The sequence below is a fragment of the Neofelis nebulosa genome, chromosome 9, assembly GCF_028018385.1.
Source record: "Neofelis nebulosa isolate mNeoNeb1 chromosome 9, mNeoNeb1.pri, whole genome shotgun sequence".
NCBI lineage: Eukaryota > Metazoa > Chordata > Mammalia > Carnivora > Felidae > Neofelis > Neofelis nebulosa.
The window spans coordinates 393,788-419,199 of record NC_080790.1 but is presented as its reverse complement, the minus strand read 5'-3'; positions in this window follow the sequence as shown (position 1 = coordinate 419,199).

Genomic DNA, 25,412 nt, shown 5'->3' with positions numbered 1-25,412 from the left:
AGAGACTGCAGTGCAGTGTCTGGCTGGTTTGGAACAATCTAGACAGAAGAAGGTAAAGGCCCCAAATAGAGCCGTCCAGAGGTGTGAGGGCCATTTACTCTGCTTCACGTGACCGTGTCTTTCCTGCTGGTAGTCGTCTCCTCCCTGGCTTCACAGGTTAAAACTTTTCCTCCTTGTTTTAACTGTACACACACACACGCTCATGTTGTGTGTATATAAAAATATATTTTATTTTATTTATTTTAAATTTTTTTAGTGTTTATTTATTTTTGAGAGAGACAGAGACAGAATGCGAGTGGGGATGGGGCAGAGAGAGAGAGACACAGAATCCAAAGCAGGCTCCAGGCTCTGAGCTGTCAGCACAGAGCCTGATGTGGGGCTCGAACTCATGAGCTGTGAGATCATGACCTGAGCCGAAGTCATACGCTCAACCAACTTGAGCCACCCAGGTGCCCCAACATATACATACATATATATATATATATATATATATATATATATATATTAAACATGAGCTGCCTCCAGTGCTTTTTTGGAAATAGGTGTGATGCAATTAATGAATTTTTATAGAAATAATATTTTCTTTTCCCATGAGTATCATGATAGTTTTCTAGAACAAGCTATTGGAAGGACAGCACGTACACATGGGACTGAAACTTGGAACATGAGAACTGACTGTCACCTGTTCACACATGTGTCCCACCACACACATGTACAATCACAAGATTAAATAAACACTGTTTAACCAAGAACCACTTCAGAGACCACATAAAGTAGAATTTTAATTTATATTACTTATGAGGCTCTAGAATTTCACCATAACATTCCTGGGATGTGTTCTCTGAGTTGAACCCAACGATAACTGGATATGAAAACATATTTAAAGATCGAGGACAAAGCAGACATCAAGCTAGAACTTTTATTCCAGCCCTGAGTGTAGCAGGACCCTCTTCACACTATGTCCTTCGCTCCCTCCTGTCTCCTCAGACCACAGGTGGAAGGAGATGGGGGTTCCGCCCCGGTGGGTGCTGCAGGCAGACATGTTAGAACAGTGATGGCCCCGCCCTCCCTGGACCCCATCTCTAGGGCTGGCCACAGCCCCCTCACAGCCTTTGTCTCTTCAAAGAGCCATTTCTGCTTTTAAAAATAGGAGCAAGACGGGAAACAGTTTCCAGAAAATGCTCTCTTGGATATCTTCCCAGCACAGAGCATTTTTCTCTTTCTTATTCTCTGGAGCTTCCTCTAGCCATGTGGACGCTTCCAGGAAGGGTCGACCCAAAGCATAAACAGAGCAGGCGTCGAATTCAGTGGTGTGAACGTGGCTGGGTGCGTCAGCTGCCTGGAACTTGTCCAAGTCACTCTGTCCACCACGGAAAACACCTTGCTCCTTCCGGTCTGCACGGAAATCCACCATTACTGCCCGGCAAACGCCCAGCACCTTCTCTGGAAGGCTCCTGGTGAGCTAATGACTAGCCTGATGCTTTTCCCCCAGTTTCATTGAGATATAACTGACATGCATCCCTGTGTAAGTTTAAGGTGTATGATTCCTGCAGGACATTTAATATACATTGTCTCACATACATACAATACAAAAAAAAAAAAAAAAAGGGAAAACAATTCTCTTCCTTGGGATGACAACTCAGGAAATCTTTGGCCTTATCCTCTTACCACAGCCACAGAAGTTAATGTTTTTGCTTTGTCTTGTTTTCCCCTTTTTGGTATGGGGAAATAATCTGGGCCCTGAGAATCTGTGAAAGATGAATTGGGGCCCAGAAGGGACACCAAGACTCGGCATAAGGTGAGGCCCGAGGGCTGCAAGCGAGCCAGACCCCATCGGCTGGGAGAAAGGCACCCCACAGCCTCCCCTCGGCTCAGCAGTGTGGGCAAGGGGCTGCGGAGAAGGGCCCCCGCGATTCCAGGGTGCGCGTTGGGGACTGCGGCCGGGTGCCTGCTGGCAACCCGGGCGGCCCCGAGCAGGTGCAGTGGGCCACACATGGGCACGTGAGCAGGTGCAGCCTCCCCCACCCACCTGCTGACACCTCCTCTAACTTGGGGTGGGTCTGGGGTCTTCTCCCTGAGCAGGCCAGCTAGTTGGTCATCCACCCTAAGGCCACATTGAAGGATGTAGGTGAACGACCCCACACCTGTGTCCTCCCTCCTGAGCCTAGGGGTGCTTGGGTTCCAAGTTTACATCTATGCCCAGCCCAGGGTGCAGCCCCACGTCTGCCCCACGCCTGGCAGGAGGGGTGCCTGGGGCCTCTCCCAGGGGTTCTGGTCGGCTTTCTTGCCCACAGCCCCGGGAGGGGACAGTGACAGTGACCCCACGGAAGGAACGTGCATGAGAGGAGGTGGGGGAGGCAGATGGAGACACACCCGGCACTCTCTCCCCTGTGGAGGGCGGGGGGGGGGGGGAAGGGGAGGAGCCACAGCTGGAAAGTGTCTCAGAGCCCAGGGTGGGGGTGGGGGATATTCCTCATCACCAGGGCACAGCCCTGGAACCTGCATCCACAATTTTTTTAACTAAAAAATGTAGGACTATCCAGGGTTTCTCTTCAAAATCAGTGCAAATCTGACTTTTGCGCGTGCGTAGGCTACTCAGGAAGACAAGCCCCACAAAGGGGGTCCAGGGATGAGGAAGGCTGGGTTGATGTTGGGGACTTGCGCCTCGCAGCTCGTGGGTGAGCGGCTGGTCGCCGCGTCCAGACCCTTTCTGGCCCTAGGAAGTATCCCTTGACTTGGCTCACGTTGTCCTTTTTACTGTTACGAAGTTATTTTTGTGTGTATTTTTAAAAATCCTGCTGCACTGGTGATCATTTTTAAACGGTGCTTTGTGCCTGGTTGGGTGTGGGAGGCATGAAGAAGCTTTACTTCATTTTTAACCAAATCATGAAGACGCTGTAGCCAAAACGGACCCACTTTCCTGTGGCCCCATCAAATGGGACGACGGCTCTGCCGGGAGGAAACGGCCTGATCGGTGGGTACAAGCCCGGGCCTCACGGCTGTCAGGACCCAGAGAGAGCGGCTTCCTGACAGTCTGGAGGGCGGTGCCTTCCTCTGCGCTTTCATTGCTCGCGGGTGACTTCGTTCATTTTCATTTCATCGTTAGTTTGGTAATCTGTTCAGGTGCCAAATAACCTGCCGGGGGCAGGAAGTGCTTCACAAGGTCTAATTTTAGGTCTCTCCCAGCTAGTGGTGTCAGGGTCACGACTGGGAGGAAATAGCAGAGGTTCAGCTTGTCAACACTGCTGAGCGTGTGTGCGGGTTAAGAGAAATGCCACAAGTTCAGGCAAGTGACACGGAATGAAGTCGTTGCCTCAACAAGGAGGCAAAGCCGAGTGTGTCTTGTGCCTGGACACTTGATTAATTGAATTCTCATGAGACTGGCTGGTTCTCCAAAGAACGCGGCAGCCTATGTAAATCTGGTTTACAACCAACCTCCACCCCTGTGCAGATCTGTAGAACAGGCCTAAATGAATTGCCAAATTTTGATCCAGGCTGATAACCGAGCAGATGACATAAAGGAATACCCATATTTTGTGAATCTCCTGGCTTTCATTCAAATTCCGAACATCTTCCTGCTGTGTCATAACTACTTAGTTTTCTGTTACTTCTTCCCATTAAAAAATCAAAACATTACATTAACTCATCGTGATAATTTTTCATGATTAAAAAAAAACCTTTAGTAGAAAATAAAATTGTTTGTTATAAACAAAGATGCTATGCCCTGGAAAAATAAGCTTAAGAACCAGAGGGAGAGTCTCTCTCAAGAAATTCACAAAATGTCACCAACAGTGAGCCAAGCGCTGGACAGTGTGTGAACACAGGTAAGGAGGACACCACATGCTTGAGGAGGGCAGCCTTAGCAAGGTGTCTGCTGTTGACGAGGAAACACAGTGCTGGCAGGAAGGCACCAGGGATAATGCAGCACTAGCTGGAGGGCAGGGAGAGACCGCAGAGGAGACACCGTTAAGTTCAAATATGAGGCGTCTGTCTAACAATGTGAAAGCAAGGGATTTGTGGATTATCGCGGCCTAAAGAGCCAACACTGCCAAGACCATTCTAGGTGTGAGAGAGCGCATGGCAGGTTTGGATAAGCAAATGTTTTCACACTGGATCAAAAATCAGAATAAACACTAATACTTGCTGTGGATGTTGACTGTTGACACAAAGTGAAGTGTGGTCAAAATACCTGCTGTGAACGGCTCAAAACAGGGAGTCAATTGATGGTTCCTATTCAAAAAGAACGAATGCGAAGCCAGTTATTCAGCATTTCAAGGCAGAGTTTGGGGAAATCTCCAACAAGGCAGTAACGTAGATATTTGCTAAGAAATAGGCCAAAATCTACTCAAAGAAGTGTCTCAGCGTCCCCATCCCCATTACGGTCATGACCCTCGGGGTCATCAGCCCCGTGCCCTGCGTTTGTGCGTGATCTCTCTGCAGTTACACAGACACATGGACCTTCCATTTCTTTGTACGTCTTGTGCTATTTCGATGCCTTTCTGTGCTTTTTGCCACTAGTCATACATCCTGGAAATCATTTTGTATCATTTTATGGAGATTTTCCTCCTGCGGTCTTATTTTACAGTGATGTGCTATTTCACCATGTGGATGCGACAGAATTTCTTCGCCCACTCTCCAATGTGTGGAGTTCAGGTGATGTTCGGGATTTTGCAACGTCAGTGAGACAACGAGGGAAGAACACACAAAAGTAAGCTTGTGCATTTGCACTTCATATTGTTGGAGACGTGTCTTTGGGGAAAATCCCCCCGAGAGGGCTGGTGAGTCAAAACCTAAATGCATACGTGGTTTTGATGAATGCTGCCAAATATTCCTTCAAAGGGGTCATAATAGCTTCAGTTCTACTGGCGACGCGTGTCCAAGTTCATTCTCCTACTGCCAACACAGTGTAGTCTTACGTTCTGCCCAATCCATTAGGTGAGAAGTGGCATCTCACCCAGCTTTAACCTGCGTTTCTCTCATCACGAGTCAGTTTGCACGTCTTTTCATATCTTTAAATGCCATGTACCCCCTTTTAATAACAGCTTTATTGAGATATAACCCACATACCACAAAATCCACCCTTTCAAGATGCACAGTCTGGTTGTAGGTTTCTCGTTTGCTGTTTGTGTTCGAGTGTATTGGCAGAGGCTGGCCACCCTCATCCCTCCCAGCCTGCTCCTCCGGGGCCAGGCCGCCTTCTGTCTGACAGAATTACCTGTTTAGACATTTTATGTATGCGGCTCATACAATCCTTTGTGATTCTGTGACTTTGTGATCTTGGCAGGACATCTGCATCCAATTGTCACTTGATGAGCATTTGGATTGTTTTGTGTCTTTAGTTGTCATGAATAACACTGGTGTGTTTTGTGGGCGTGCGTTTTCAGTTCTGCTGAACATACACTAAGGTGTGGGATTAGATCTGTGTTCACCATCTTTAGAAAACGCCGAGATAATAAAATTGTGAATATTTTTTCATTTTAAGAACTTGTCAAAGAGATGAACAGATAATTCATCAAAGAAGAAATAAAAATAACTGATAAGCCTGTGAAAAAACTGCTCAATATCATATTAATCTCATATCAGATTAAGACAGTGACAGACAGGTACACATATTTGTAAAGTCGTTGAGATCTGCCTGCTGGTCCAGGCTGCTGGGGAAGAGGTGCTCGTGAGCACAGTGTGGAAAGTTTCAGAGGATGTTACAAGCGTTAAAAATATTCCTAGGTCTCACTAATAAATAATAATGACATAATGTTGAGTAGTAATAATGAATAATAATATAAACATAAAGGTTCATCTATAATGATGTTGTGAAATACTGTGTTCATGATTAGAACATAGTTGAAAACAATAGTAAACATTAGTTAAATAAATTATCGTTCATTAATGTAATCATAAAAGAACCTCTCATAATATGGAATATTGTTCACAGTTAAGAAAATGTTTATAGAACAGTGTGTCTCCTCCAAACTCACATGTCGAAACCCTAACTGCCAATGTAGCTGCATTTGGAGAGAGAACAGGTGAGCACGTGAGCAGGTGAAGTGAGGTCCTCAGGGGGTGCCCTCTGGAGGGAGAGATGCCAGAGATCTCTCCACGGTAGGACACAGCCCTCGTGTCCAGGCAAAGCTCAGGAACCGGACTGGCCAGCACCTTGACCTCGGACCTCCGGCCTCCAGACCCATGAGAAGTAAATGTCTGTTGTTTACAAGCTGCCCAACCTGAGGCATTTTGTTACCGCAGCCCAAGCCAAGACATATAGTATCACGCCATTTTTCTAAATAAAATCTCTCTGTGTGTAGAAGAAGAAACCAAAGTATCAGCTGTAATGTTCTTATAGTTGTGGGAATAATCATAAATTTTGTTCCATTTTATATTTTAATTTGGGCATATAAATTTTCACTGAAAATATAAAAAATCATAACAGAAGCAATGAATAAAAAATACCCAAACTTGCCGAAGTCAATAGTCCTGAACAAAAGAATCAACGCTAGCTTATCAGCGCTCTCAGTCTGCCCGGTTCAATCCGTTTCTGTGTGTGTCATCTCCCAGGAGGATCGAAGGAGTAACATGATGTATCGATACAGAATAAATACAAGCAAATTAAAGTTTTAAAGTGTTTAATATATTTTAGAAGTTTTATATTCATATATATGACATCTATGTGTGTGTGTATGTATATGTATGTATATATATATATATATATATACAAAATTAGTGATGAAGAAAGATTCTGAGCAAGTGTTTTGTAAAGAACAAGAAAAGAAATAAGCAAAACACCATTAGAATCAAATTCTTAAAATATCTGATAAGCAGCTTTCACATAAACTCCATCTGGTGAATTTCGGCTGGAGGCTGCATGGACAGGTGCTGTTACATCCAGGAAAAGGCACCGAGGCACACTTGAGAGGAATAAAGGCCTGCTACAGGTATCTGCTTACACAGGTACATGTATTTAAAATACACACACACACGGCTAACGTTCATGCACAACACTGATTCACGCCTCCGCAAACAGCCGAATCGATACCTGCCAAAAATACCAGCTCGTCCTCTAAGACTCACAAGGCAGCAGGGACGCTAATCTATTACGACTTGGTTTTCTTTCGCAGAAGCCAAGATACAGATAATTAACCAGGAATAAAATGCACATATTGATGAAAAAATCATGTGTCCCCGTTAGGCTTAAGCTGACTTTTTAACGTACAATCATGTTTTGATTTAAATTGCATTCTAACGAGCTTCTCTGTGCTTGCTGGTAAAGCAGAGGAACGCAGATACTGAGTTTTCGCTTCTGTGTTCTTAGCCAGAGAGCCCACCCGGCAGCCGGTGACTGTGGTTTCTAATTTCAGATTTTTCCGTAAAGTAAAAGGTAGACATACGGTTAATGATATCTGCCGTCTCTCAGCTGTTTTATGATGATTTCTATGTCATTTTGGTCATAACATTTGCACAAAGGTTACTTAGGTGGCACAAACTATGTGCTTCCAAAGAATAAAGGCACGTCTCCCAAAATGCAAGGGAAACAATGAGAAATTCTTTTCGATGTGTGTTTGCGTTTCAAATCACGGAGGACCTGCATGTCGCTGATGGATTTTTTAAATTTCATGCTTTTATTAAAAGTCTAGTTAGTTAACATATATGGTAAAATTGGTTTCGGGAGTGGGATGTAGTGGTCCATCACTTAAGTACAACACCGAGTGCTCATCCCAACAGGGGCCCCCTTAGTCCCCATCCCCCATCTAGCCCATTCCCCCACCTCCCTCTGTCAACCCTCAGTTTGTTCTCTATAGTTAGGAGTCTCTTACGGTTTGCTTCCCTCTCTTTTTTCCCTTTCTCTTACGTTCGCCTGTTTTGTTTTTTAAAGTCCACCTAAGAGTGGAATCATATGATATCTGTCTTTCCCTGACTGACTTATTTCACTTAGCACAGTACTCTCTAGTTCCATCCATGCCATTGCGAATGACAAGATGTCATCCTTTTTGATGGCTGAGTAACACTCCATTGTGTATATGCCACACCCTACCCATTCATCAGTCGACGGACATTTAGACTCTCTCCGTGCCTTGGCTATAGCACTGCTGTAAACATCTGCATGCGTGTGCCCCTTCCAATTGGCATTCTCGTATCCTGTGGATGAATACCCAACGGCTCAATGCTGGGTCATAGGGTACTTCTACTTTTAAGCACGTTTTTAAAAATGCAGACACAGGCCTCGTTGTCTCTCAGGACTGACCGTGTGTTGTATGGTCTTGAATATTCCAGGCTGGATTTGCTCACCGTCCTAATGGTCTCAGTGCACCGTGGGTCACATCACTGTTTCTGCCGAGGCACATCACCCAGGCTACTGCGGTTCTGGCTGGCTCCGTCTACTGACACAAGCACTATATTCCTCATCCGCTCTGGCCACTTGTTGGGATTTTCAGAGGAGTGAGTTTCTGTGGGGAGGGCTGGGACGCCCTACCTGGAAAACTGGTACCTAAGAGGGTTTCCAGCTGCCTGCTGCTTCCTGTCTCTTCTTGAACCAGGAAGCTGCTTCTCTGGGGTGGACCCCATGCCGTCCATGCTAACCCTCCCTGCCTTAGTCTGACCTCCCTTCTAAGTCAACACTATGTGACCACCGTGCTGTTATAGAAGTTCAACTTCACTTTAGCCAGGAGCTTCTGGGAGTATGTGTCAACCTGTGTCTATATCAGCCCCAACATTTATCTAGATTTCCTGGGGCTTTATTCAGTTCTGTCCGCTCTCCTGAGTTAGCCATATGAGATGATGTCGTTTTATTCTGTTAGACACACACATGCACGTGGACACACATACACGCACTCTGGGAAGTTATGACGAGTCAGCCAGCATGCACCTCACCAAAAGAAGGCGTGTACCGTACCTGTCTGTGGATACCTGCTATGATCCCTATGTGCCTCTGGTTCCTTACAAAGACAGTGTGTGTAGGGTGGCATATAATCGCCTCACCTTAGCAAGGATCTTTCAAAAGGTATACAAATGGTCCATGAGCAGTAGGAGTGAGGTACATGAAAATAGGAGATAAAATAAATCAGTGAGAAAGTTATGAAATTAGGAAAAGAGAAGAGTTTTATGTAGCTAGCACCCTATTAACATAAACATACATTTTCTCTTCCATATTCAGGGAATTTTTTTGCCACTCTGAAGAGAACAGAGAATAAGTTAATACTCTTATGTTACTTACTTGGAACAAAACCAATAGCAAATGTGAAAAAGTTTTAACATGTTTTCTTCTCATTTTCTTTTTCAAAGAACCAAACCGAAGTTGCACTGATGTCAACATGCACCCCCTGCGACACGCCTCACCCCCATGGATCATCACCGTGCCTTGAGGTTGGAAAGCATCGATCCCACCAAAGTCCTCTCTGCCCAGACCGTACACGGGACAAGAGACAGCGTGTGTGCTCAGGCTGACGTAAAGGGTGACACTCAGACCCCTCTTCAGCCCGTGATGGCCGAGAGTCTAAATCTCTGCACGTCGGTGCACATGACTCCTCTCCAACCTCTGTGCAGTGCTCATGGTGTGGGCCTTGGTGTCTTCACCTGTTTCCTTGCTGATAGACATAGAGCTCATGCCCACTTTTCCCTTCACAAGCTATGCCTCCAGGCACATCTGTGGCCTGGCCTCTCTGTGTGTTGGGAGAGTCCCCTTGGGGGTGGGATTGTTGGGTCATGGGTTACATACATGCCACACTTTCCCGGACAGACACACTGCTTTCTAACGTCTGTGTGGCCATTGCTCTCCTGCCCCCCAAATAGGAGAGGTCCTGCGCTGGGGCTGTAGACTTGTCAGAGGTCAGGGTCACGTGGGGCTACTGCAGTTCATGCAGTGCCGTTGCCATAGGTCAGGGTTGTGGGGTTGCAGCCGTAGGGCTGCGTCAGGCCTCAGTGGTCTCTGTCATCTTGGGTTAGTTTTCCTGTGACTCGCCAAGCCATGTGCCTCTGGTTGCCCGTTCTCACGTGTGGCTGGTTGTTTTTCACCCAATTGCCGTCGTGATAAGGAGACTTGTCACCATTTCTCAGATGCCAGGGGTCCCGTTTTCCTGCCACGGGAAAGGGGATATGGAATCTCTGGATTTCTGTTCTCAATTTCTTCTGGACTGTGTCCAGACTATCATATTTAATCAGGATTTTGATACAGGACCACGTATTGACTTATGTATTAAGTTTAAATGAATTACATTTTATCCAGCCTTTCTGAATGTTAGGAGGACCTTACCTGTAACCCAGTTCACAATTTTGTTTAAAAATAGGAACTTTAAGCCTGGAGTCAGCAGAATTTCCTATAGCTGTCCCAATGGTAGATATTTAGGCTGTGAGCCATCGGTCTCCGTCACAAAAGCAGCCACAGACAACACACATAGGCAAACGAGTCCCGGTCATCCTGTGACCGGACGTGGCCCGCGGCCATTGTGTGCTGCCACGGCCCACGTGTACCCTAACCAAAGCTCGCTGTCATATGACAAGGCTAAGAAATGCCGTGCCACTCTGCCACCTCTACAATTGGAGCAGAGTTAGTGCCGTCCTCTTGGTCATGTGAAAAAGATTTTGGATAGTATTCTCTCAATTTTCTCTCGAGCTTATGTGCAACCAAGCTGATTGACTTCTTCTTCTATAATTCCACTTTCCTCCCAGTGTGCTGTGTGTGTGCGTGTGTGTGCGTGACTCGCCTGTGCCGGCTTCGTCGTGGTCCGAGGGCAGGAGACAGGAGCGCGTCTGCGCCTGCAGCGCTCCGGCTCGGGCTGTGTGGACGCCGTTGGAACTGTTCACGCATCTGTGCGCCACTCACAGCCTCCCAAGGCGGCACGTCCATAAGCAAACCAGCCTCTTGGCTCCGGTCCAGCTCACCAGGAACGTTAAACCCTGCCTCGCTCTGGCGCATCCTGCCGGGTGGGAGCCGGTGGCCCGCCGAGCCGAAAGACTCGTGCGGATCGTGGCCTGTCCGCGTCGTGGCCCTCCGCACCTTGTGGACCTGTGGCTGAGGCCCTCTTAAGCCTGCATGCATTTTATTAAAAGAAACACACCTGGGAGCTCTGAGAAGCCATTTTTTTCCCCTAAAAGCTGGTTTACAGGGGAGGTATTCGTGACCTTCAGTGAGAGGTTTCCACTTAATTCCTCTTTGGAGAGCAGGACGCTGCTGAAAAGAGAACATGATATAAAACAGTAAAGATTTGGCTTCGAGTCCCAGCTGTGCCACCACATGCCTTTCTCTCAATCCCAGTCCCCAAAAACCTGCCTTCCCTGCCCTCCCCCCCACCGGGGTGCAGGCTCCCACCTGGGGAAGCGTGTGCACACCTCCCGGGGCCATTCACATGGGGGCCTCCGCCCAGGCCCCGGGAGGCCGCCCTGTGTGCCCTGCGGGCCTGGACCCTGGGAAGGGAGAGATCTGGAAAGCACCTGTCCCTCTCCCACCGGAGCCCTTCCCACCGGAACTGGCACAAAGGCCCGCCTTTTCCCACTTTTCCGGCATTCAGCCCAGGCCTCGCTGTCTCCAGGCCGCCTCGGTCCTGAGGCTCCGCACCAGCTCAGGGCCGTGCCCCGGCACCCCGCACGCCCTCCTGCATCAGACCTTCCTCCTCACCGCCCCTCCTGGCCTGTGATGCTGCCCCCAGGGCCCTGGTCACCCACTGTCACAGCTGCACCTCTCCTTGCGGCCTCAATTTTGATCAAAATACCCTTTTTCCTAAAGCAAGAATATGAGCCCGATAATTTAAGATGATTTTTTTGTTAAGAAATACTTAATAAAGAAGTTGATTATGCTTACAAAATACTGCAGTTATGTTGAAATTTCCTCACCCAACATCCCTTCTCCACAGAAATTGGCCCCAACCAACCTTCCCAGTCCCCGCAAGAGGAGGTGTTTCCTTCAGGTGCTCCTGGTGACTGTCGTGTAGATTTTCCAAAAGAAACACAAAACTCTTTGGAAACTGGAAGCTTGTGCCTCTGTTCACAGCCCACGCCCACGGAACCCAAATACCCGTGCATCCCCTTGATTAAGCAGGCGCCGCAGAGGCAAAACAACTTGAATCGGGATCGTCTGACGCAGGAAGTCCCAGCTCGAGAGGCCCCTGTTTGGAGCCTGGTGACTGAGCGTCTGAGCAGAGGACCCACGCTCGGCGGAGCCTGAACCAGCGTGAGACCCATCAGGAGCCCCTCCGAGCTCCTTCACGGAAACTCCCGAGGGCTGCCCACCTCTCCCAGGCGCTGAGAGCTCCTGGAACCTGCCAGAGCCCAGCAGGGGGAACGCGGAAGCCCGGCAGTGGCTGCCTCCCGCCCTGGGGGCATTACGCTGTGACAGAGGCGTCCCTGCACTCTTCAACAAGCTGAGCGTGAGGACGCCAGCATGGCTCTTAATGGACACTTAAATCCTGAAAACTAAATTACCGCTGTACCATTTACTTTCTCAACTCCTTGAAAGTTTTTTTAGAATCTGTTGACATTTCATATGTAAAGAAAAAACTGTCCGTTTTAACATTTTTTATTATTTAATTTTGTTTATTTTTCTTCCGAGATTTTCTTTCAATTCAAGTTAATTAACTTGAATTTAGTTAGTAGTATTGGTTTCGGGAGTAGAATTCAGTGATTCATTGCTTACGTACAACACCCAGTGCTCATCCCAACAAGTGCCCTCCTCAGGGCCCGGTACCCATCTAGCCCCTCCCCCCACCCACCTTCCATCAACCCTCAGTTTGTTCTCTATAATTAAGAGTCTCTTATGGTTTGCTTCCCTCCCTGTTTTTTACTTATTTTATTTTTCTTTCCCTTCCCCTATATTCATCTGTTTTGTTTCTTAGATTCCACATGAGTGAAATTATATGGTATTTGTCTTTCTGTGAACTATTTCTCTTAGCATAAGACACTCTAGCTCCATCCATGTCATTGCAAATGGCAAGATTTCATCCTTTTTGATGGTTGAGTAGTATTCCATTATATATATATATATATCTCAATTTCTTTACCCATTCATCAAAGGACCTCTGTGCTCTTTCCATAATTTGCTACATTTCTATACACCAATAATGTAGCAGCAGAAAGAGATTCCAAAGAATGGATCCCATTTACAATTGCATCAAAAACCGTAAGGTACTTAGGAATAAACCTAACCAAAGAAGTAAAAGATCTATACTGTGAAAACTACAGAGCACTTGTGAAAGAAATTGAAGAAGATGCAAAGATATGGAAAAACATTCCACACTCATGGATTGAAAGAACAAATATTGTTAAAATGTCTATACTACCCAAAGCATATACACATTCAATGCAGTCCTTACCAAAATAACACCAGCATTTTTCACAGAGCTATACCAAATCATTCTAAAATTTGTATGGAACCAGAAAAGACCCTGAATAGCCAAAGTAATGTTGAAAATAAAAAGCAAAGCAGGAGGCATCATAATTCCAGACTTGAAGCTGTACTACAAAGCTGTAATCATCAAGACAGTATGGTACTGGCACAAGAACAGGCACATAGATCAGTGGAACAGAACCGAGAACCCAGAAATGGACCCACAACTGTATGGTCAACTCATCTTCGACAAAGCAGGAAAGAATATCCAATGGAAAAATGACATTCTCTTCAACAAATGGTGTTGGGAAAACTGGATAGCAACATGCAGAAGAATGAAACTGGACCACTTTGTTACACCATACACAAAAATAAATCCAAAAGGGATGAAAGACCTAAATGCGAGACAGGAAGCCATCAAATCCTGGAGGAGAAAGCAAGCAAAAACTTCTTTGACCTTGGTCACAGCAACTTCTGACTAGACATGTCTCCAGAGGCAAGGGAAACAGAAGCAAACATGAACTACTGGGACCTCATCAAGATAAAAAGCTTCTGCACAACAAAGGAAACAATCAACAAAACTAAAAGGCAACCAATGGAATGGGAGTAGATATTTGCAAACAACATATCAGATAAAGGGTTAGTATATAAAATCTATAACCACTTATCAAACTCAACACCCAAAAATAAATAATCCAGTTAAGAAATGGGAAGAGACATGAATAGACATTTTTCCAAAGAAGACATACACATGGCCAGCAGACACATGAAAAGATGCTCAACATCACTCATCATCAGGGAAATACAAATCAAAATCACGATGATATACCACCTCATGCCTGTCAGAATGGCTAAAATTTTTTTTTAAACCAAGTTTGGAATATGACATGTGGAGTATTCACAGAAGACAGAGGTGCACTGACCCCAGCAGGGAGCTGTGACCAAGTGGGGAGATTTGTGTGGCTGGACAGCAGGAAACATCCCTCATGTGCATCAGTTCATCATTTTGTACACTTTAAATATGTGCAATTTTTATTTAAAACTATGTAACTACCAGCCAGAGACAGAGATAGCAGATTGCCCCTTACCCTTCTGCTCTGTCTGGCCTCCAGAAGATTAGATGTGACCACCACACTGCAGAGGGCAATCTCTTACTCAGTCCCCTGATGTGAATGCTACCTTCATCTGGAAACACCCCCCACCCCAGGATCTCAGAGTAAAGATGAGACAGACTTTCCCTCTGGCTTGTGGTACTGGGAGAACAAACAGCCATTCTGAAATATGCCCACAGCCCCCTGTCCTCCTCACAGTCCTGGCCTTCTGGGGGACTGCCTCCCCAGAGCCTGGGGAAAGGAAAATACCCAAGTCCAGTTGTCCCTTTGAGGGGAGGGGAGCAAGAAGCACGTGTTAGGGTCAGAACCCAGGACAGTCCGATTGCAGAACTGAGGTTGGTCACCGGATGAGGGAATGCATCTGTGCCCCCACAGCTCGTGGCATCAGCAGGGCCATAGTGTAACACCGGAAAGAGCTGCACGTCTGACACACCAGCCCCAAAACAACAGGGAAACCAAAACAAGGACTCCAGAGGGAATTTTAGCCTCTGACACCACAGCTACAGCAAACAATCAACACAGCCTGACTCCTAGCCAGATAAATATAAAATCTCACAGTACAGGCCTATTTACCTCAGTCACTTGAATCCAGTATATCATGTCTGACTGAATAGAAAATTGTAAGGTGTGTTACAAGGTGTGTGTTGCAAGGTATGTATGAAAACACAAAGCAAGCATTGGAACCAGGCTCAAACATGACACAGATTTCAGAATTATCAGACTATGAATTTAAAACAATTATAATTAATATGCCAATAACTAATGGAAAAGTAATAACATGGAAGAAAATACAGGTAATGTAAGCAGAGAAATGGAACCACTAAGAAAGAATTTTTTAAAAGGCTTGAAATAAAGACACTCTAACAGAAATGAAGAATGTATTTGATGTGCTCATCAGTAGACTGAACATGGCCAATCAAAGAATCAGTGAGCTTGAAGATACGTCAATAGAAGCTTTTTGACTAAAATGCAGAGAAAATAAAGAAAAAATAACAGAATACCCAAGAACTGTCAGACAATTACAAAAGAAAAGAAAGAGAGAAAGAAACAGAAAAAAAAATATTTGAAGTAACAATGTCTGACTGAGAACTTTCCAAAATTAATGACAGACACCAAACCACAGATCTAGGAAGCTCAAAAATCACCAAATAGGATAAATACTATAAAACGTTCACCAAGTGTATCATATTCAAACCAAAGATAAAGAGAAAATCTTGAAAGCAGCTAGAGGGGAAAAATCTACTTCACTTAGAGAGGACAAAGATAAGAATTACATCAGACTTCTAATCACAAGCCACACTAGCAAGAAGAGAATGGGCTAAGTTTTTTAACGTGTTGCAAGAAAATACTGCCAGCCTAGAATTCTGTATCAAGCAAACCATCCTTCAAAAGTGAAGGAGAAACAAAGACTTCATCAAACAAACAGAAATGGATTTTGATCAGTAGATATGCCCTGTGAAAGTGTTATAAGGAGTTCTGCAGAGAGAAGAGAAACTATATGAGCCTGAACTTGGATTTACATGAAGAAAGAGAGACCACGTTTGAAGGAATACACAAAAGCATTGCAGGGCAGCAAAGCCACTCTGCATGAGGCTGTGATGATTCATGGGGCTGTGTATTTGTCAAAAGACTGTACAACACAAAGAGTGAGCCCCAACATAAACTATGGACCTTAGTTATAAAAACGTCTCAGTAATAACTCAACAGCTGTAACAAGTGTGCCCCATTAATGCGTGTGTTCATAGGGAAGAGTGCTGTAGGGAGCGGGGGTGGGGGCATATGGGAGCTCATTACTCTCAGCTCAGTTTTCCTGTAAACATAAAAGTACTTTAAATATAAAGTCTATTAACTTTTTTAAAAATAGCAACAAATAAGGGGCACTTCAATTGTCCCCCAGGCAAATTTACATCAGCTTTATTCCCAAGCAATTACCATCCCAGACAATACTAATAGGACTGCATCTTCAGGAGAAATAGTTAATATTCTAGCATGATTTTTCCTATTAATACTCTTCGTACATATGTACATTCCCGTGTCTTTGTTTGCCTGTAGACATGCACATGTGAGTGTTTGATTCAGGTTCAGGACCTTGGGGAAAAGTCATTTGTGTGATCTCTCAGAATGATCTTTCTGGAGGATAAAGAAAAACAGAGAAGGCTGATTTTTGTTATGACAGCATGAAAACCTTAATTTTTTCCTGTTGAATTACATTTGCATGTCCCTGCTGTAAGGGAGCTAGCCAAGGGGGTCTGGTTAAACATTTGGTAATTATTAGACTTTAGAAACTAAATTACAAATTTGGCCTCATCACTTGTTGAGATGACAGATGGGGCTCAGATACGTGCGTCTTTGCTCTCCACATTGTGCTACTACTACTCTTTTTAATTTTATAAACTTCAAAAATTATTTTTAAGAGCATAAAGCAGAAATGCATTCACAAAAGGATCCAAGCTGCTTTATCTTCAACTTGGAGTCACGGACAATTAAGGATAAATAATGTCCCTGACAGGAATGAGGGAAATCTGGGCTAGGGTCTTTCCAGACTACAGGTTGAACTCCCAAAATGAAGGACAGAGCTTGAAGCACAATGCACCCTCTGGTCTTGCAAACAGCTGATGGGCATTTTGAGGACACGCCTGGAAGGACCCCACCCATAAGCAGAAAAATTAGCACACAGGCTCTAGTCCAGAGAAATGTCACTGGCTCATGTATCAGAGTTGAGCTTTTCCGATTAAGATGGGAGAAAGGCAGCGGTAGCCTCTGACCTTAGACCTACCTTCCTTTACTGCCATAGATTCAAGCTCTGTTCTCACGGACAATGACTTTCTGCCTGTGATCAGGAATGAGCCAGGCAGATGCAACCATTCTGAATTCTTCCTCCTTCCCTTCCTCCCTCCCGTTCCTCTTCCCTTCCTTCCTTCCCTCTTCCTTCCTCCCTTTCTTTCTTTCTTTCTTTACTTCTTTCTTTCCTTCTTTGTTTTGAATGTCTTTTATAATATTTCTCTATTATAACTAGAGATGCCCACAATGAAATGGATGCCTTGTTCTGTGATCTCTTGATCTGGACTGCATAATACTCTCCTAGTTAATGTGTATGATCAAGTCTCCAGTTCAGGGGGCCTGCAGTGGAGACACAGAAGGTGCATTTTGACAGGATCCCAGGTGATCCTCAAACAGGTGGGCGAAGGGTCCTACTTTGAGAAAACCTTCACTGGAAGCACCCAGACACTGTATCAAAGTTCCCAGCCACAGTATGAGGAAGATCATTCACTTCATCCCTTCTGATCATGAGATTCTAGGGCTCAGTGACCCAAACTTTTCTTCAGAAAGATTAATCTGCTATATATGTGCCAAGTAGTCAGGAACCAGAACTTCCAGCACACAGAAAAGCCACGTAGAAGGTTTTGAGCTCTTGCAAGTGCTAAGTATCCTGTCCCTGCCCTGGGTCCATGACTCTCCACTGCACCTTCTCTGCTTCTGCACCAACCACACCAAAAGCTTCAGTTACTCAACACTACTATTAGGTCTTGTCCAGACCTCCCACAATCGCCAGACTATCACTCAGTGCTCTTTGCTGCAATGACCTAGTAAAAGCGTAAAAAACAAAAACAAAAACAAAACACAAAAAACTTAAATAAAATTGACAAAATAAATAGTTAGCAATTATTTTTTCCCTAACCATGGATCATAGACTAATAAGACAACAAATCATAGGATTGCAGCACTTAGGTTAAAACGCAGTAGGTGGGGAAAATGAACAGTTCGTTCTGGAGTGCGTAGATAGGAATGGCAGATGTATCCTCCTCAGATGGAACATCCATTAGAATTTATAAACATTAAGGAAGACGGAGTAGGATTCTACACTGTCTGAAGAGAAGTGAAGAGCTGAGCCAGGGTCCCAGGCTGGGCTCCGCAGAGGAGGCGTGACCGGCGGCCTGCGCTTGTCCTCGACGCGCTCTGTTTCCTTTGGAAGCAAGCGCTCATTTCTTGTTATTTTCCATGAAAGTAGCACCACTGGGAGCAGCCTTTCCTCCCCCACCATCTCTGCCCCCCTGCAAAAACAGGTCTTTCACCAGAGACAAAGACAATGAATTTGACAACACTGAATACTCAGTTACTTTGGGCTGTCCGCATACGCTTCCATGTTGCCACCATTCCCAGGAAAGCTCACGGAGCTGGCTTGCTTTGCACTTGGACATTTGAGACCATCACTTTGTGTGAGTCCCACAGTCAGCCCAGCCCAGGCTGCCTGTCTGACTGAGCTCATCACAGTTCTTCTGCAAAGACGCTGCCTCTAGGGTTCTGCCTAGTTCCCAGGAGCTCCTGCTGGGCAGCTGTGTTGTTTGCACAGTCAGTTTTGTCCCAGGACACTGGCCAGAGTGCATCCCAGACAGCCCCACGAGGCTGAAAATCAGAGGGTTTCTGAGCATCAAGACCTTCAAACCATATTCTGATTCTAAGTCACTGGAAATGGCTCCATTTCCCCGCAAATACAGTGGGTGAACATGGAGGGAGGGTTTGTCACCTCTCAGAGCAAGACTGAGGGTCAACAGCTGCCATATCATCGCCATGATTCCAGGGAGAATCACAGTAAGCTTGTGACAGCCGACACAGGGCAGTGAGACCAGCATTCAACAAGACCCGCAAAGAACAAAGGAGCATATGTGCATAGAACAGAGACGGGAAAATGCTGGAAAAGGTAGGATTTGATCTTCCTGGCCAAAATGAGGTAAGGGCTATGGAAAGCCGCTGGGATCTTTCTGCCACTAAAACAAAAGAAAATACAACTTCTCTCCAACATCTGTCTCCTCCATTTCCCCAGTGACCGAGCTACGCATGTAGGTGCTACTCTGAACGGTTAGGGCAGTACTCACTCTGCAAATGTTCACAGAGGACCTGGTAACTGTCAGCCATCGACCAAAGCTGTTAACTTCCAAGATCTGACCTTCGGTTTGAGACAGTGACGGACCAGAGCCGGGACACCTGGGGATGAGCCGTGAAGGCCCATGGCGCTTCACACTGTTGTAACGACACACTACAGGAGGTCTCGTCCCAGAGCTTTCCAAACTGACTTCTTTTTTGCAAATATACAGTGTGCTTTTCAACCTCTGTAATCAGGAATTGCAAGGACTCAATTTCAAAAGTTGCTTCAGACTCATTTCTATGTGTTTTCTGGCATAGAAATTGTGGGAAAATGTACAACTATCTTTAGAATGCTGCATAAACCAGCATCATATTATGACAGTGGCCTCTACTACTGATACCTCTTGAGATGACTACACAAGATGATGCTATAGTGTCTGTAAAATTATTCTTGAGTGAAAATTGCCTTATCTTGCTGCTGTCAGATGATCTCCTCTTCTCAAACGGACCACACAAACGTCCTGTCTGAGGAGGGAGGCCTGAGAAGAAATCCCATAGCTCCACGCCCACGTCTGTGTATTTAGAGGACACCCCCTTAGCAAATTCTCCCTGAAAGCGCCTGGAGTCCAATACAAGCAGCTCAGCATCGCACAGAATCCGAGCCCGTTAGCAAGGTGCAAAGTGCCATCACACTTCAAATTAGGTTGACGTGGTTTTCAGTTGGCGATATTTTAAGTCATTGCATGGAATATGGGGCATTTTAAACTGAAAATAAATGGAAAGACCTAGCGCTGAGAAAGGTAGTGAGATTAGAATTCTGGCTTCAGCATGAATAGAACAATAATGATAAAATCATGACTCGATTGCAGTGACATCCTGTGCATTATTGCCATGGATCTTGATGAGAAGTCTACGTGGTGAACCTGTGTGCAAATATTTAATAAGAGAAACTGACTTAGGAAGTTGAGACTCTCGCAGACTCACTTAGCAGTTCCATAAAGTGTCATCCTGACCAGACTTTTGTCCCTAAAGGTGAGGGTTTTCTCTGCAGGACGACTGCTTTGGGAACAAAGGAAAACAATACTTCTGAGACTCAGGACAGACACGCAGATGTGAAGGAGGTTGAAAGAGGGAGATTCTCAGGGGAAACCTTAACTCGGACGTCACGGCCACCACGTGATGATGACAGCACCCACGGAGTTCCACAAGCAAGCAAACAGGTGTGGAAGTGTGAAGCTGCAGGCAGTTCCCCATCACACACGGAGTACCGAGCGTGAGGAAAGGGTGGTGGCCCATGTGCTTGTCGGATAAGCCCGCAAGCACGGACGTTAGTTTACTTGATGAGTTAGTACACTCGTCACTTGTCAGAGGGCCCTGCCCTTTAGGCAAAACACTGACATTACCGTTGTGTCTCATCACCTGTGCTGAGGTACCCTGAAAATCCAAATTTTTTTTGAATTTTTTTTGAATGTTTATTTATTTCTGATACAGAGAGAGACAGAGCATGGTGGGGGGAGGGGCAGAGAGAGAGGGAGACACAGAATCGGAAGCAGGCTCCGGGCTCCGAGCTGTCAGCACCGAGCCCGACATGGGGCTCGAACTCATGAAATGCGAGATCATGACCTGAGCCGAAGTCAGACGCTTAACTGACTGAACCACCCAGACACCCCACAAAAGTTTATTTATTTAAAAAAAATTTTTAACGTTTACTTATTATTGAGAGACAGAGAGACATAGCGCATGAGTAGAGGAGGGGTAGAGAGAGGGGGAGACACAGAATCCGAAGTAGGCTCCAGGCCCTGAGCTGTCAGCACAGAGCCCGACGTGGGGCTCGAACTCAGAACCAGTGAGATCACGACCTGAGCCGAAGTTGGTCTCTCAACCAACTGAGCCACCCAGGCACCCCCTGAAAATCCAATTTAATGTGCTCCGATGAGAGTGCAGGAAAGAGGGGTGAAGAGGAGGGGGAGAACAAAGGAGGAGGAGGAGGGAGGGAGGGAGAGGGACGGGAGAGCCAAGCTGTTTGAGCACACTAGTGATGGGTAGTTCTCTCTTCCATTCCAACCAATCAGGTTTTTTTTTCTTTTTCTTTCTTCTTTCATTTATATATATATAGAGAGGCACAAGTGAGCGAGGGGCAGAGAGGGAGAAACCCATGAGGGCCAGAGGGAGAGAGAGAGAAGCAGGCCTCGCCTGAAGTGGGGTTCAGTGGGACTCAGACTCATGAACTGAGAGACCAGGACCTGAGCCAAAGTCCAATGTTTAACTGACTGAACCACCCAGGTGCCCAATCAGTTTGTTTTCTGAAGTGAATACGAGGTAGGAAAAAAATGCGGTGTACTTGAAAGGCAAGAATAAAGCATATGAAACAAATTGTGGAGGATTACCAAAAACATTCCAAGAAGTAAGACTCGGCCACCTTGCAGGTCCCATAATTGGTGCCTGACATTGAGGAGAGAGGTACTGCACTGTCTGGGAGGTTGTAACATGAACGTTCTGAACCTCCAAGACTTTGCTATTCAGTGATGTCTGTTATAGACTTCTGTAGGCTGTCAGATGTCTTTCAGATTCTGTTTTTTGTTTAGTGGTTATTTTACTTTAACTAATGCTCGACGCACAAGCCTCATGTCAACCACTGCTCCCAGTTGATGAATCTCGTTCTGCCTTTTTAAGGGAGCAAAGACACCGACCATCAAAGCGGTGTCCACACGGCCCCTCAGGAGGCAGTTCCGTGGCTCACGTGTCAGCCGTGGAACGGAATCCGGAAGCTGCTGTTTCTTGAGCCGCGTTCATTAGCACGTTAGTTATGGTGCAGACAAGCACGGGGATATGTCGTTCACATGTTGGCGACTCAAGAAAACCGCATGAGGTTACATGTTCGGTGTGGGCTGCAATGTGCTTGTCATCTAGCGAACATTTCTTAAGCCCTTTGGGAGGAAGCAACTTTGCGCTTTTCTGAAGAAGGACAAACTACTGGCAATATGGTCTAACATGCTGGTGATACGCAGACATGGAGGCTGGATTCCTTTAAAGCTGACGCGAAAAACAGAATATCATCTGCATCCCAGACCGTGCGTGTGCTAAAATGTTGGGGAAAGACACACAGTAATTGGACAATAATTACTAAAAAGCCAGATCCAAATTATCTGTCATTATAATAAAATACAATTCAGAGAAGTGTCTGAAACCTCCCCAATGTGCAAATGGGTTTTGGAGGTGTGCAGTGTGATCTGAATGTCCTCATTCTCATCAGAACTGTCCCTGAGCTGAGTTCCCTCCTCTTCCGGGGTCCCGGTGGCCCCTGGTCTGGCAGCGGGGGTGGCGGTGGGGGGGTGGTCTCGCCAAGCTCCAGAGTTGGGCCATGTTCCCAGGGTCTCCTGTGTGCTGCCCCTGGCTCTTGCTGTTCTGACGTTCTGTCCTGTTATGCCATCAATTTTTCCTCACCGAAGATCTGTTCCAGAAAAACACACGGCACTGAAAGTAACAGTCAAGGTGTTTACAGAAATAAATAAATACAACAAGTCCCACCAGGAAGGTTTCCTACTACCAGTTCAGTCACTAGAAGATATAATAAAAGAAAACAAAGCTTGTTTCTCAGCACATTTGCCTCTTTGTCAAACTGGACATTAACAAAGACATCCAGACATCTGGTTTTAACTTTTGTCATTTTTTTCCAACTCATCTTCTGCTGAAAGTATAGTAAACCAAATACTTTGAGAGAAAAAAAATAAGCCTGACCAATGGAAATTATTTGAAAACTAATTAGCTATTTAGAATGTTTTAGCTCCGGACACTTTGATTTCCTTATGGCATTTTGAATACACGTCCAAAGCACAGAGAAAGAATAATAAATTCTATGATTTTGCTAATGAGAACCGGAGCAAAACAAGGGCGAGCATTTTGCAAGTGCCTGAATAATCAGAGTGGTTATCGAGTATCGAGATGGCCCTGTACCTGTGGTGTTTACTTCTATAGAAACCTCAGAACAATGAATCACAACAAAGTGAGGAACCATGAGAGGTCAGCCAGACCCTTTTCTGTTTCTCTGAGGACTGTGCCCAACTCCTCCACCAACAACGAACACACACACGTGCATGTGCAGAGACGCACAGGTGCACAGACACCCTGCACACACAGAGATACCCACACACAGACACAAATCCACACTCGTAAACTCCTTTTTGCTCCTCGGGGCTGTGTACCAAGAATACTAGAGTAGAGCTGCCGTGTTTAAGGCCAGGCACAGACAGTAGACTGCAGACCCCTGGTGCCCTGGGGATGAGCACGCCTTATGGGGTCTCACATGGACAACAGACCCTGAGTCATGACCGATCTGTCGGCTTTATTCCAAATGCAGGAGGGAGAATTTGCATTTTTTGCACACTGGCTATTGCTCCCAAAGGTGACCCGCCCTCCCTACGTCTGTGTCCAAACCTCTGTGACCTCTAAGATTTGGGAAGGGCAAGTGTCAGAATGCTGCTGTGCCAACCGAGTTCAACCAGGAAACAACGTCTTCACCAGCCTCTGAGGGCAGGGAGGAGGGTCTCCCAAGTACCCGTGGGCTGAGGGAGGGGTGTTCAGTGCAGATGCAAAATGTTCCATGACCTTAGGAACATGGTTGATCATCAGATTAGTTCCTTTTTTTTTTTTTTTTAAATTTTTTTAATGTTTATTTATTTCCTTGAGAGAGAGACAGAATGAGCAGGGAAGGGTCAGAGAAAGAGGGAGACACAGAATCGGAAGCAGGCTCCAGGCTCTGAGCTGTCAGCACAGAGCCCCACGTGGGGCTCGAACTCATGAAGTAGGAGACCATGACCTGAGTCGAAGTCAGAGGCTTAACCGATTGAGCCACCCAGGAGCCCCCAGATTGGTTCCTTCTACAAAGAAGGCCCCAAATCCCATCACCAGGAACACTGGGAAAGTCTGGCCAGGGAGCGATGTGTGATGTGTTTGGATTCTTGAAAAATATCTGGAGAGCTGGACTCCTGAGTGGACTCCCTGCCCTTGTTCAGACTCGGGTGTTTGTCATCTATGGCGCATGCCCCATGTTTCATGCACCCTCAACAGATCAGAATCACTTCTTGGCTATTCAGTTACAGGCTACGGACAAAGGAGGAATGATTTTTGGGAAACAGGGGGCTCTATGAATTTCTCCAGCCCTTTGAGATGCCCTGCCTGGTGAGAGCAGAAATCTCCCAACTCTGGAGCCCAGGAACGGTCTTCTGCAGTAGGAATACACTTCCGGTTTACCGGGCAGAGGATTGCGAGGTGGTCAGGGTTCACTTCCGCTTTATCAGGCGGGACGATTATGAGGCGGGCACGAGTCACTGTGGCCCAAGTGGGCTTTTCCAATTTCAGGTTCTGCTCGAGTGAAACGTGCTGCAAGGTGGCCCGGCAGTCCTGCGTGGCTGTGCCGTGGCAGGTCCCGGGGACGTTCCCGGGGACACTGGGATCGTCTCCTTTCCACGATGTTGAAAGTGTAGTAAGGACGTGTAAGAAGGCGCCGGCCTTGCTTCCACAGACGGTCAGTTCTTGAGTTCGAGCCCCGCTTGGGCCACTGCTCCGCGTTTCCAGGACCTGGAATTAGGACTGAACACGGGGGACGCGTTCGCCGAGCGCTGGGGGCACGACTGCTCGCTCGCTCGCGGGGGTCTCCTCGCCAGGGGGCTTCCGCTGTCGCTTTGGAAGGAGGAGGCCGATTCGGGCCGCGGTGACGGGAGCAGAGCGCCCTCGGGAGTGGCCCGCGGCCGCGTCCCCAGCTACGAAGGGGAAGTAGTAGCATCGCTGTCAGGGCGAGGGGCCGTCGGGAGGGGACACGCAGGTCTTTGTGGGCACAGGACGGGGGCGAGGCCGTAGAGCCGCGGGCCCGTGACGACCCCCCGCGCCGCCCGCTTTAAATGCCGCCGTGAGCCTATCAGGCCCACGGGCCCGGCTGCAGCGGGGTGACGAGGCGGCTGCGACCCTGCCACGAGACCCACAGAGGGCACAGAGGGGGCGGTGGCGGGCGGAGACGAGCAGGGGCGGCGGCTGGGGAGCGGAGCGCGTGTGCTCGGAGCCTCACCCAAGCGCCGGCCGGCACACGGGGGCCAGGCTCGGGCCGCTAGCGATGTGCCCGACACCGTGGGGGCGGA